Source organism: Trachypithecus francoisi, unplaced genomic scaffold (assembly GCF_009764315.1).
Source record: "Trachypithecus francoisi isolate TF-2019V2 unplaced genomic scaffold, Tfra_2.0 Lachesis_group5, whole genome shotgun sequence".
Lineage (NCBI taxonomy): Eukaryota > Metazoa > Chordata > Mammalia > Primates > Cercopithecidae > Trachypithecus > Trachypithecus francoisi.
The window spans coordinates 57,920,743-57,932,752 of NW_022681470.1; positions in this window are offsets into that span (position 1 = coordinate 57,920,743).

Below are 12,010 nucleotides of genomic sequence, written 5' to 3' on the forward strand. Positions count from 1 at the left end.
AATGAGGGAGTACTGTCCATGGGCCCCAGAGCCTGCTTAGCCCCTCACACTGCCCTCCACGCCATCCTCCCTGCCTCAGGTTTGGAAACCTCTGTTGCTCCCCAGCAACCTGGTTGCATCCAGTTTCACAAAGAGAAAAGCTCACAGAGTTTTGACATGGGCTGACCAAGCCAAGTCCTCAATGTGGCATCACTTTGCTGAGAGTCTTAAAGAAGAGAAACAGGGTGGAGAAGGAAGAGCTAGCGTGGATTAGGTGCCCCCTGATGCCTGGTGCTTTGCGGCGTGCTCTGCTTTCCTTATCTCATGTCATCCTCACACCTGAGAGAAGTTATTACTGTTCCTGTTTACAGGAGAGGAAACAGGCTCAGAGAGGCTAAGAGAGATGCTCAGGGTCACACAGTTGATTGAATTTACCCGGGTCTCATTGGGTTGACATATGAGGACTTTCTTGGCTAGGCAGGGGTCCCCAACTTTTTTATGAGTAGTGATTGTTACAGGATCTCCTGGGGGTGGAGTTGGGTGAGGAGCTTAGTCCTTCCCAGTTACCTGAATATAACTGGGCATTTGCAATGCTCTGGAGTCATGGGAAGATGTTCCCAGAGGCAACCACCCCCAATTCCCAGGAAAAATATCAAGCTTCTACCTCCTAAACCCTGAGCACGGGCTTTAGATCAAACTGGCCGGGATGAATCCTGGCACTGCTCTTACTGGCTAAGTAGCTTTAGGCCAGTTACTGATTTCTACAAGCCTGCTTCCTCATCTGAAAAGTGAAGGTAATAATACCTACCTTAGAGGTTACTGTAAAGATAAAGGTAATGTATGTGAGCCATGTGGCACCTAAAAGCAATTGAATTAATGGTAGCTGTTATTGCCGGTAGGGGATGAGTGACCTTCAGAAAAGCTCCCAGAAGCTCTAGGACCCTTGGATGTGGCTAAGAGAAGCCCAGGACGGCAGGTGCCCCTCCAACATTGTTCCACTAACATTGCAATGGACACAGCACCAATGCTCACACCCAGTAGCTTCCCATAGTCACATCTGTCCTGACAGAGTCTAAAAGGAAAATTCTATGCATCAAATGTCTGGTTTTTTCCCTCAAATCTTTGAATGGAAAGGGTAACTGAATTCAAATAATTCTAATAAATTGAATTTACTCAACCGTGTGTTCTATTGCCTGCCAATCCACTTACCAAATAACATCTCTTGAGCTCCTTCAAGGAATCCTTCTGTGGGCTGGGGACCTAGCACAGGACAACCTCAACTGCTGCCCTCAGTTTAGTAGAGGAGAAAAGGACCGCATCTTAGTGCCCACAAACACCTGGCACTTACCTATATGCCAGATGCTGTTCGAAGTGTGCTACAAAACTCTCATTAGGACCTTATGATGTCAGGACTAATGGTATCCCCAACTTACAGATGAGAAGCACAAGGCACAGAGTGGTTAAGCAACTTGCCACAGGTCACACAGCTGATAAATGTTGACCTGGGATTCAAGGGATCCTTTCTACACTCTGGGACTGGGTAGACATTGTCATCCTGTTCAGGAACGAGTCTTTCGTAGCCCAGAAGAATAAGACTCAGATTCAGAAGAAAGTCCATTCCCTACATTACTCCTATTACCCCACCCCACCCAAGGGGAGGAGGAAGAGTCTATGGCTCAGGAGCCCGACACCTGGGCTCTTGTCCCAAAGCCACCAGTAAGTGCTAATGTGACTGCACAAATCTTACCATCAAATAAAACTGCTCCGTGCTTTGCCTTTCGGGGAGTAGAAATACCTTCTGAGGAGTCCAACAACCTCATTGGGGGGTGGGTTTTGGGGTTGCAGAAGGGAAAGGTGAGACCCTGGCCAAAATTATGACTAGGAACCCAGTATTTAACTTGCTCTCTCTGGCTGAAGTGACTCATACTGCTGTGCAAATGCAAGTTGCTACGATTTCTGTTCTCATCATTGGTTGCACACAGTAGGTGCTCAAGAGTGTTTCTGAATGCTTATGATTAATCAATGTTAATTTCAAAGAAGACAAAGAGGAAGGAAAAGCCTCCTATAGACACAGTGAAGTCATGGTCAGAATGAACCAGGTAGTTCTGCAGAGGAAATCAGTTTGAACCCTGGAAATTCAAGCTGTGCCTGAGCCTCCGTTGATGAGGAACAGTCAGCCTCAGAGCTGGGTTCACAGGCTGGGAAGCCAGGGAGGCTGGGGTGGAAGGGTGGGTACCATGGAAGCTGCCCCCAAGGGTGCTGCCTGCCAGCCTTTGCCCTCTGAGTCGCCCACCCGTCATCATGGCTGTCTCCTCCCCAGCCCTCCTGCCCTAGGCTCCAGTGCCCACCTCAAGCAGAGAGTCATGCCCTGGGGCCCGTATTATTGCCAACTCAGGGGAACAGAGGAAAAAGGATTCTCACTCCCTTCTCTACAAAAAGGAGTCTCCCTTGTAGGTGATGGGTATTTCATGGGGGAGAAAAGCCCTTAGGGGCCACAGAACAAAAGTTTGAGGGTTCCCAAGGAAGATGGGCCTGGTGGCCTCTCCAGATCATATTAATAGATCCAGAGAATTTGTAGGTGGAAAGTGACTGCAGCTGCAAGGCTGGAGGGGAGATGGCGCCCGTAATGAGGGAAGGAGATTCATGAACTAACATTGTTCAGCACTAGTGATGCTTCACACTCTCGATCTCATTCGGGCCTCAGGGTGTCCTTGTGAAGTGGGTGTCTGCAGACCCCACTCCACAGGAGGGACCGAGGCCAGGAGAGCCTGGACCTTTGGCCAGGGTAGACCATGGCTCTGGTTCTCCACTGCTCCCATCCCAGGTCCCCCCCCTGGTGGCTGAGGCCCTTGCAGCTCCCTCTGTGTGTAGGCTGTCACTGGGATTCTCCAACCTGTCTCATGCATACAATTACCTGTATTTTAGAGGGAACTGGGGTTCTCTGAACTTGTCATACCTTGGCTTACGACCAGGGACTCTGGAGCCAGGCAGATGTGTGTGAGAATCCTGGCTTTGCCACTTCCCAACTATATGACCTTGAGCAAGCCTATTCCATTTCCTCTTCTGTAGGCTGGGGAGAGCAACAGCACTCACTTCCTAAGGTTACTGTGAAGTTCAAGGAGATCGTGCATGAGAACACCTTGGCGTGCTTCGTGGCTGGGAAGTGCTCAGTAATCAACAGCTGCTCACACTCCCAGGCCTGGCATCTAGGTTTCCAGCAGTCTGCCATCCTTCTCTCCAACCTTCTCTTCCCCCATATCCCCACATCAGCCCTCAGCTTCAGCATGAACACAGCTCTTTCTCTTCTCTCAAGCAGCCTCTGCATTCTCCCCTCTACGCCCATGTTCACAGAGTTGCTCTTTTCCAGGAGAATCAGCCCCTTGCCTTTCTACTCATCCAACTCCTACTCCTACTTCTGGAACCCGTTTGGGTCTTTCTTTGTCCACAGAGCTTTGCTACCCTCTCCTGTTTCTGCTCCTTCTCCTCCCTGAATCCTAAAGCCTTGGCGTATTGGCTGTCAGTGGTCAGAGTTGGTTGGCGTGCTCTCGCCTTGCTCTTCACCTTGCTGTGCATTTGTGTCTTGCTCTTTCAAGGAGCAGGAGTTCCTTGAAGGGCAGGAACCTCATGCCCCCTCTGTATCCTGTGGGCCCAGCCCTGCGCCTGATACACAGGAGGTGTCCAAGAAGTACCTGATGTGGAGGGGTAATTGAATGGCTGCTGGATGAATGGCAATTGAATGGGCACAGGTGAGTGTCACCAGTCCATGACTGTTATAGCAAAGCAGGTGGTCTCACGAGCCATGTCACCTTCATTTAATGTCTGTGGTAGAGCAGCGATGCAGAGGTCTGAGCCTGAAAATACAAAACTCATCCATCCAAACTGCCTCCTCTGGGAGCAAGATAAAAAGCACAGGCACTGAGTGGGAGGAAATGCTGTGCTCTAATGGGGACAGAATCTTGGCTCACACCATGGGGAAGGAGACTGTTATTTACTAGGCACCTCATCATGTGCTAGCAATTTATTTATTTAATCTCTTCAAGTTCCCTTAGCTCTTTTTAAAGTTAATTTTCTTTTATTTTCCTTTTTTTTTTTTTTTTTTTAAGAAACAGGATCTCACCTTGTCATGCCAGCTGGAGTGCAGTGGGACGATCATAGCTCACTGTAAACTTGAACCCCTGGGTTCAAGTAATCCTCCTGCCTCAGACTCCTGATTACAGCTATGTACCCTCATGCTGGGTTGTTTAAATTTTTTTTGTAGAGACAAAAGCTCAAACTTCTGGTTTCAAGTGATCCTCCCGCCTCAGCCTCCCGACTGGCTGAGATTACAGGCATGAGCCACTGTGCCCCGCCCTCCCTTAAATAACTTTCTACTCCCGTTTTATGGATGGGAAAACTGAGGCTCAGTGAGCTTAAGTGAGTTTAAGGGGGATCATATTTTTAGTAAATGGCAGGATTAAAAACAACAAAAATATTTATATAACATTTATTCTATGCCAAGTACCAGTCTAAGCACTTTACCTATTTGATTCTCACACAGTGCTGTGAGCCATATACTATTATTAACTCACTTAACAAGTGAAGGGACAGAGACCTAGATATGCAAATGGCCTGTGGTCCCACAACAACTAAGTAATGGAGCTGGGGTTGAACCTCGGCGATCTCTCCCGTGGCCAGTCCCCTCACCACTGCTCTGCACCACCTGAGCCTGCTCCCAAGTTCAGACCCAGGCCCAGCTCTCCTCCTGCCTAGACCCTTCACATCGAGCAAGTCCCTGGGAAAATGCCCGCTCAGTGGCAATGGCCTTGGCAGCACAGCTGGTCTCACCTTCTCCCCGCACTGGTGGGTGCCATAACCCCAGCCAGCAGGTGGCTTGGCTCTGTTTTCCTTTCCTTTGGGTAGGAAAGCCATCAGGGGTGACTAAGCCCTGAGTAAACAGTGTTCCTGGCCTCCCTCCTCCAGGCCGGGTGGGGCCATCACTATTTCAGGATCAAACTCGGGCACATCCCTCAGCCACCACCTTCGCACGGTTACCTCTCTGGGTTTGTTCCTCCAGCAGCGCTGTTCCTGATCAGTGGGTCTTGAACCTCCTTGGGGGACTGCGGAATCTCCGGAGCTGCCCGCCTGCCCAGCAGCACCTTCAGCAGCCTCTGGCCGGGCTTTCCTGCCACGGCACCAGGAGCCAGGTACACTTTACCTGATTCAGCTTCAAACGGCAACACACCCAGAAGGGGAGGGAGGAGGGGCGGCAGGGGGTGGGGGCTCCTCTGATCTGGGATCAGCTCCTGAGGAGGAGAGAGGGCCAGTCCTGGCCTCCTGTGATTGGCTGCCCTGAGTCTGGGCAAGCGACATACAGCTCTGGGCTGGAGCGTAGGAGGAGTGGGGATGCTGTCCAGGGCGCTGCCCTGCTGAGAGCCAGGGGAGGGTGACACATCTGGCCCAGCTGCCAGGGAGCCTCAGATAGCCTCTGGATGGAAGTCTGTGCAGCAGGAGGGACTTGAATTAGCACATAGGAAATGCGTCGTGAGCGTGAAGGGCAAGAGACCAGGAACACTCAGGGAGTCTCTTTTTATGGGGGAAGTCCTTATGGTCAGGAGAAGACAACACTCTCTCTGGAGTGGCTTTAATGATACCTGCTTGGAGGTGGGGACTGTCAGGTGATCACTGGCCATTCCAGGGGTTGAACCGGGGACTAAGAGGGCTGCAGTGGCTCTCCAGAGACACAGTGCAGGGCTGGGGGAGGGGGCACTTGTGCAGCCAGCCTCTGCAGGGACTGCAGGGGAGCTGCACTGCACATGCACAGAGCTGCCTGAAGCCAGAGCTGGAGGGGCCCGTGGAGGTCACCAAGGCCATCCTCACCAGTGGCCAGCTGAGGAAAGTGGCACCCAGAGAGGAAAGAGGTGTGTCCAGGGATACGCGGCCCACTAGATGAGCCTCCGGCAAGGTGAAGGCCCGGCTCTGTGTGGTGAGGCCTGCGGCTCTAGGGAGGAGGCCTGTGCTGGGAGCTGGGAGACCTGTGTTCTAGCTTCTGCTTCCCCACCCTCCCACCCTCACTCCACGTGGAACTCTACATTGTTTCTCTGCAGACAGAAAAAGCCTAGGGGCTGGGCTGAGATACCAATAGGGACCTCTCTTGGTAGCAGTGAGGAGGCCCTCCTTTCCGCCACACAGACACGTATTACGAATGACAGACAACCACAGCCACTGAGCACTCACTACACGTCAGGCCCTGCTCCCCACGCACCACATGCACACTTATCCCTCCCCACACCCCCTGAGAGAAGTTACTATTCCCATGTTTTAGCTGGGGAAATGGTGACAGATTGATTTGCCCAAGGTCACACAGCTAGGAAGAGTCAGTGCTGGCAATGAACCCTTGTGGTCTGGCTCCGGGGTCGACACTCCCGGCCACTGCACCACAGTGTCTTTCCCGGTGTGGATCCATTCGGGACCTGGTCTGAGCTGCGCTCTCGCCACTGCAGCAGCAGAGCCTTGGGCAAACCCTCTCTTCATGCTTTTCAGCCCCAGTCGGTCAACAGGCAGAGTGACATCTAGAGATTCTGCAGTGTACAGATGCAGGATCTGAAGGTCCCTTAGAAAGTGATTGGCTCAGGGCACCCAAACTGGCATCGTCAGCACACAGCTGCCTCCACGGTTTCTGCCATTTATAGCACCATTTGTACTCGCTGTTTTCCTAATGATTTTCTTTATATATGCTCACTCCCTGGCCCCTTTCTGCTTGTCCTTAGCATTAATATCCACAAAATTGTGAGGTGGATGTGCTAATTATGTTTTTTTCTAATACACATTAACGTAATTACATAACTACTACAGTAAAAAGTGTTCTTCTGGGTGCCACCTAAAATCGCCTTGCATGTGTACACCATGCTTTGCAAGACCACGGGCTAGTTTAATGTGCTCTATCTGGAGAGGATATCTGGAGAGGCTGAGGCTCAGAGAGGAGGCCACCCTGCCCAAGGTCACACAGCGAATAGCAGCAGAGCCAGGGTCAGGGGTCCCGACTCCCAGCCTGGAGCCTTGGCCTCCGTGTCCACCTGGAGACAGGAATCAGAGGAGCCCCCAAACCTTCAAGAGCTCAGGCACCCTCAGAGCCAGCCCTGCCTGCAGCCTTGGCTCCGTGCTCAGTTCCAAGCCTGGGGGCAGGGGAGATGGAGGAGAAATTGTCCCACCTGGAAGTGTGGATTTGAACCTCAACAAGTGTGGGATCTAGCTGAGGGGTCCGGGTTTTCTGGAGCGTAAAGGTCCCCTGGTAACACTGAGTAGGAAGTCCCTGTTGAATCTGCAGAACCTTGACTTGATGGCTGCAGGTTATGTGGTGATAGTAATAATAGTGACGTGACCAAGAACAGCCGACACTTGCTGAGTACTTACACTGCAGAACTGTTCTAAGTGCTTTACACACATTCACAACGCACTCCCTCCAACAACCCAACACAGTCAGTAGTTGTAGCTTTATTTTGCAGTGAGGAAACAGAGACATATGGAGTTTGAATATTTATTCTAAGCTGCCTAGCTAGTAAGTGGCAGTTAGGATTTATGCCCAGGGTATTGGGCTCAGTGTTTGTGCTCTTAGCCATGCCACTTATTTCACTAGGTGGAAGATGGATTTTTTAGGGAGCTTTAGGCCCCAGTGCCTCATTTGTTGAGGATTTACTATAGGCTAGGCCCTGAGGCCTGGTATTATTAGAGATGAGGAAACCGACTCAAAGGGGTTCAGGCATTGCCAAGGGGAAGAGCTGGGTTGAGAACCCAGGTGGCTTCCAGCTTTCAGACCACACTCTGTCCACGGCACCTACTGACTCCATGCAGCCACACAGGCACTGCCTGTGCACTGGGAAATACATGCTCCAGTGTTAGACAGTAAATGCAGGCTTGGGGCATCCCCCCTCTACCCTTTCCATCCCTTCTTCAAGCTCAGCTCCCGCCTCATCCCCTAGGGCAGGGTCTGAGCTGTGGGAGCCAGTGGGGAGATGAGGCACCTCCTACCCAGGACACAGAGCCTCATGGGGCAGCCTGGGATTCGCTGCCTTCCTGGTATTCAAGACCTGGCACCCACCTAGGTGAGCACACACCTGGAGGGTCTTTCCAACTCCCTCACTTCCAAGACTCCTGCCAATTGGTTCTGGGGCTAAAGGCCAGAGGAGCAGACAGACCATGGCCTCGAGGCCCTACAGGTCTCAATAAAGAACTCATGCCTTAGGAAATGGGGAGCTCCTGATGGCTCTGAAGGAGGGAAGTGACCTGGTCTGATTAAAAACATACTCTCTGGCACTCCTGACAAGAACTGCAGTATCTGGTGAGAAATGGGGAGGCATGGACTGGGGCAGTGGTAACAGGGGCTGCGGGGAGGGGACAGATCTGAGGATTATTTGGAGGTAAAATTGGTGGGACGTTGTGAGTGATTGTACAAGAGAAGGATCAGGAATTGATGACCTTCAGGTTTCTGGCCTGAACAACTTGGTGGGTGGTGGTACCACCAGTTAAGAATATAAAAGAAGCTGCCAGGCGCTGTGGCTCACACCTGTAATCCCAGCATTTTGGGAGGCTAAGGCAGGCAGATCACTTGAGATCAGGAATTCAAGACCAGCCCGACCAACATAGTGAGACCCTGTCTCTACTAAAACTACAAAAATTAGCCAGGTGTGGTGACACGTGCCTGTAGTCCCAGTTACTTGGGAGGCTGAGGCAGGAGAATTGCTTGAACCTGAGAGGTGGAGGTTGCAGTGAACCAAAATCATGTCATTGCACTCCAGCCAGGGCAACAGAGCAAGATTCCGTCTCAAAAAATATATATATATATATAATATATATAAAATACATATTAGTCTATATTATATATAATGTATATTATAAATATATGAACATAATGTATATTTTATTATATATAATATATAACTGGCTTATTTTATATTATATATTATATATTATATATAAATTATATATAATATATTATCTGTAATATATATTATATATAAACATAAAATATATGTTTATATATAATGTATAATATATACTATATAAATATACTAGTTTTTATATATAAATTTATATATTAATATATATTAAACACTATTATTATATATAATAAAATTATAATTTATATATTATATATAATATATATCATATTTTTATATATTACATATAAAATAAGCCAATTTCAGGACAAAGATGAGTTTAATCTTGGCTCTGGGGTGCTCAGGGGCACAGTCCAACTGGGAGCCAGATACGTAACTTTGCAGCTCAGGGGCTGGTTAGGGCTGGGCTAGAGATAGAGATGTTTGAATAAACACCATGAAACTGCAAAATAGAGTAAACTTCCAAAGAGAGTACTTAGAAATCAAATTTTAGATTGAGCCAAGTAGGCTGAGCATGGAAGCCTGGGGAGCCAACATTCATGGGGACAATCAGAAAGGCCCAAGAGGCCAGGTCCCAGAAGCCAAGTGAAGAGTGTTATGGAGGGAGGATCAACACCACCAAATATAGCAGAGAGGGCCAGAAGAACCAAAGACACCCCCTGGCCTGGTGCTCCCAGAGCCAGCTGTGACCTTGCTGAGCGCAGTTTCAGACGAGCGTGGAGGGCAAGGTCAGCTGGCAGGGGCAGAGGGTGAATGACCGAGGGCACAGAGACAGGGAGGAGACTCCACTGTAGCCAGGGGTGGACCTGGAGCCCCTGGAGGGTTCTTAGGACAAAGACTTGAGCATGTTACTAGGCTGAGGAGAAGGGCCAGTAAATAGGGTAAGGTTGGAGAAATGATGGAGGTCCCAGGCAGTATTGGGCAGGGGGGATTGGAGAAATGGAGGTCCCTGACAGTATTGGGGGTTGGAGAAATGATGGGAATCCCATGCAATATGGGGTGGGTGGGTGGGTGGTTGGCTTTGAATAGGAACACGCTATCCCCAAGACTGAGCAAAGGCAGTCAGGATGAGTATGAATGAAGAATGATTTAACAATGGGGCTGAGTTAAGAGATCACTCCATTTTCTTGAAGTCATAGGCAAGATTTTCTAGGGGAGGGAGATGAGGAGACAGGAAGGTTGCCTAGTGGCCTCAAGAGTGAGCCTCACGGGAGAATTATTGGCCCTCATGGGGGAAGGGAGGGGGTGGAGGCCATGCACCTGCTGGGGCACCCTCAGCCTCTGTGGCAGCACTGGGCTGCCCAGGGAGGAGCAGGGAAGTCAGGCTGGGCGGGGTTGGGGTTTTGCTGGCAGATGCGTAACAGTGGATGCCAGGAAATGAGAGGAGGAGGAGGAGGACTGAGTCGGGCTAGGTGAGGAATGAAGGAAAGGCCACGAGGAAGCAGGCTGGCCTCTCCATCAGCCTTCCTTTGAGCCACACGAGGGATGAGTGCTGGCCTCTAACTGTGGAGACCAATTCTAAGGCTCAGGCTCCCAGGACCAACTCCAACCAGTTGTTTTTCCAGGTAGGACCAATCTATTACAGAACAGCATGGTAGTTGGGTTTGAGGGAAGACAGGATTTCTGAACACAACAGCACCAAGTTCTGTTCCTTTTTTTTTTTTTTTTTTTTGAGACGGAGTCTTGCTCTGTCACCAGACTGGAGTGCAGTGGCACAATCTCAGCTCACAGCAACTCCACCTCCCTGGTTCAAGCGAGTCTCCTGCCCCAGCTTCCCAAGTAGCTAGGACTACAGACACGCACCACTGCACCCAGCTAATTTCTGTATTTTTTGTAGAGACGGGGTTTCGCCATGTTGGCCAGGATGGTCTCGATCTCTTGACCTTGTGATCTGCCCATCTTGACCTCCCAAAGTGCTGGGATTATAGGTGTGAGGCACCACACCCGGCCAAGTTCTGTTCCTTTTACATCATACGAGACAGGGTGAAGAATGTCATTTCTGATCTTTTCCATCATTGGCTGCAGGGGTCTTCATCTCTGTTCCAGATACCAGTCAAGCAGTGCACTCACCCCTTGCTAGGGATCTCCGTCCTTTCATATTCACAGAGAGATGAAGTGTACTCTGCCATCGTCTGAAAATTGGGTTTTGTGTGTGAAGTTGAGACATATTGAGATGTTTGGTTACTGGCTGAATCCTTAGTAAAGTGAACAGTCACTCCTAATCTTTTATAAATGTTCATATACTGGACTTAAAGTTCGGTTTATTTATAGTTAACAGCAGTTGTCCTGAAAACTACCAAAGCCAGGTTGGATCATCTGCAGGACTTACCCAAGCCTCAGAGAAATGTGGCACTCAAGGTTTCCCCCAGGGCATGTGGTTTTACAGGGGAGATCTGGCAATGTTAGGCACCAATTTCTGGCCTGGTTATCCTTGGTAAGTTAATACACCCACCTGCCCACCTTTGGAAAGTGCTGCTTTTGTGTGCCTCTTGAAAGAAGGGCATCCCTATCCTGAAAGAATAAAAGAGCCCACTGCAGCTTCACAGCAGTACTTGGCCCTAGTAGGTGCTGAGTAGCTGCCAAGTAAATGAACCGGTAGAAATGTTGTCAGTACCAACTCCCCTGTCCCAGCCTTGCATTTGGGGGCACATCTATCTTTTGCTAGCCCTACCACAAACTTCCCAAGTGGACTTGCTCAGGACCCCACAATGCACTTGGTCCTCTCTCACCTGGGTCTCTTTGTTTCCAATGCCAACCAGTCTCTGCTCCTCCTGGGAGCCCCATCTGCAGGTCACCCCCGTCCCATCCCCTTTACGCTTCTGTCTCTGAACTTCTGCAAACTACTGCAAACTGACCCCCTACCTCACGTTGTTCTCTTGCCTCCCACCCCTCTCCAAAAACCCAGCATGGGGGCCCACACAAAGGTTCTTAATCCATGTTTATTTGGACGACCCTGGGGACACCAGATCAGCTCGGTCCCTCTAGATGCCTTGCCTGGGTCTTGGACGTGCCCTGCACCACACATCCAGACTGGAGCTGGCGCAGTGCCGGGCTCCTCTGGATGTCCCTGTTGAAGCTGCTGGCACTTCCTTCTACGGGGCAGCTCATTTTCTGGTTGCCCCCACCCACCCCTCTCCTGATACCTATTGGTTTTCATT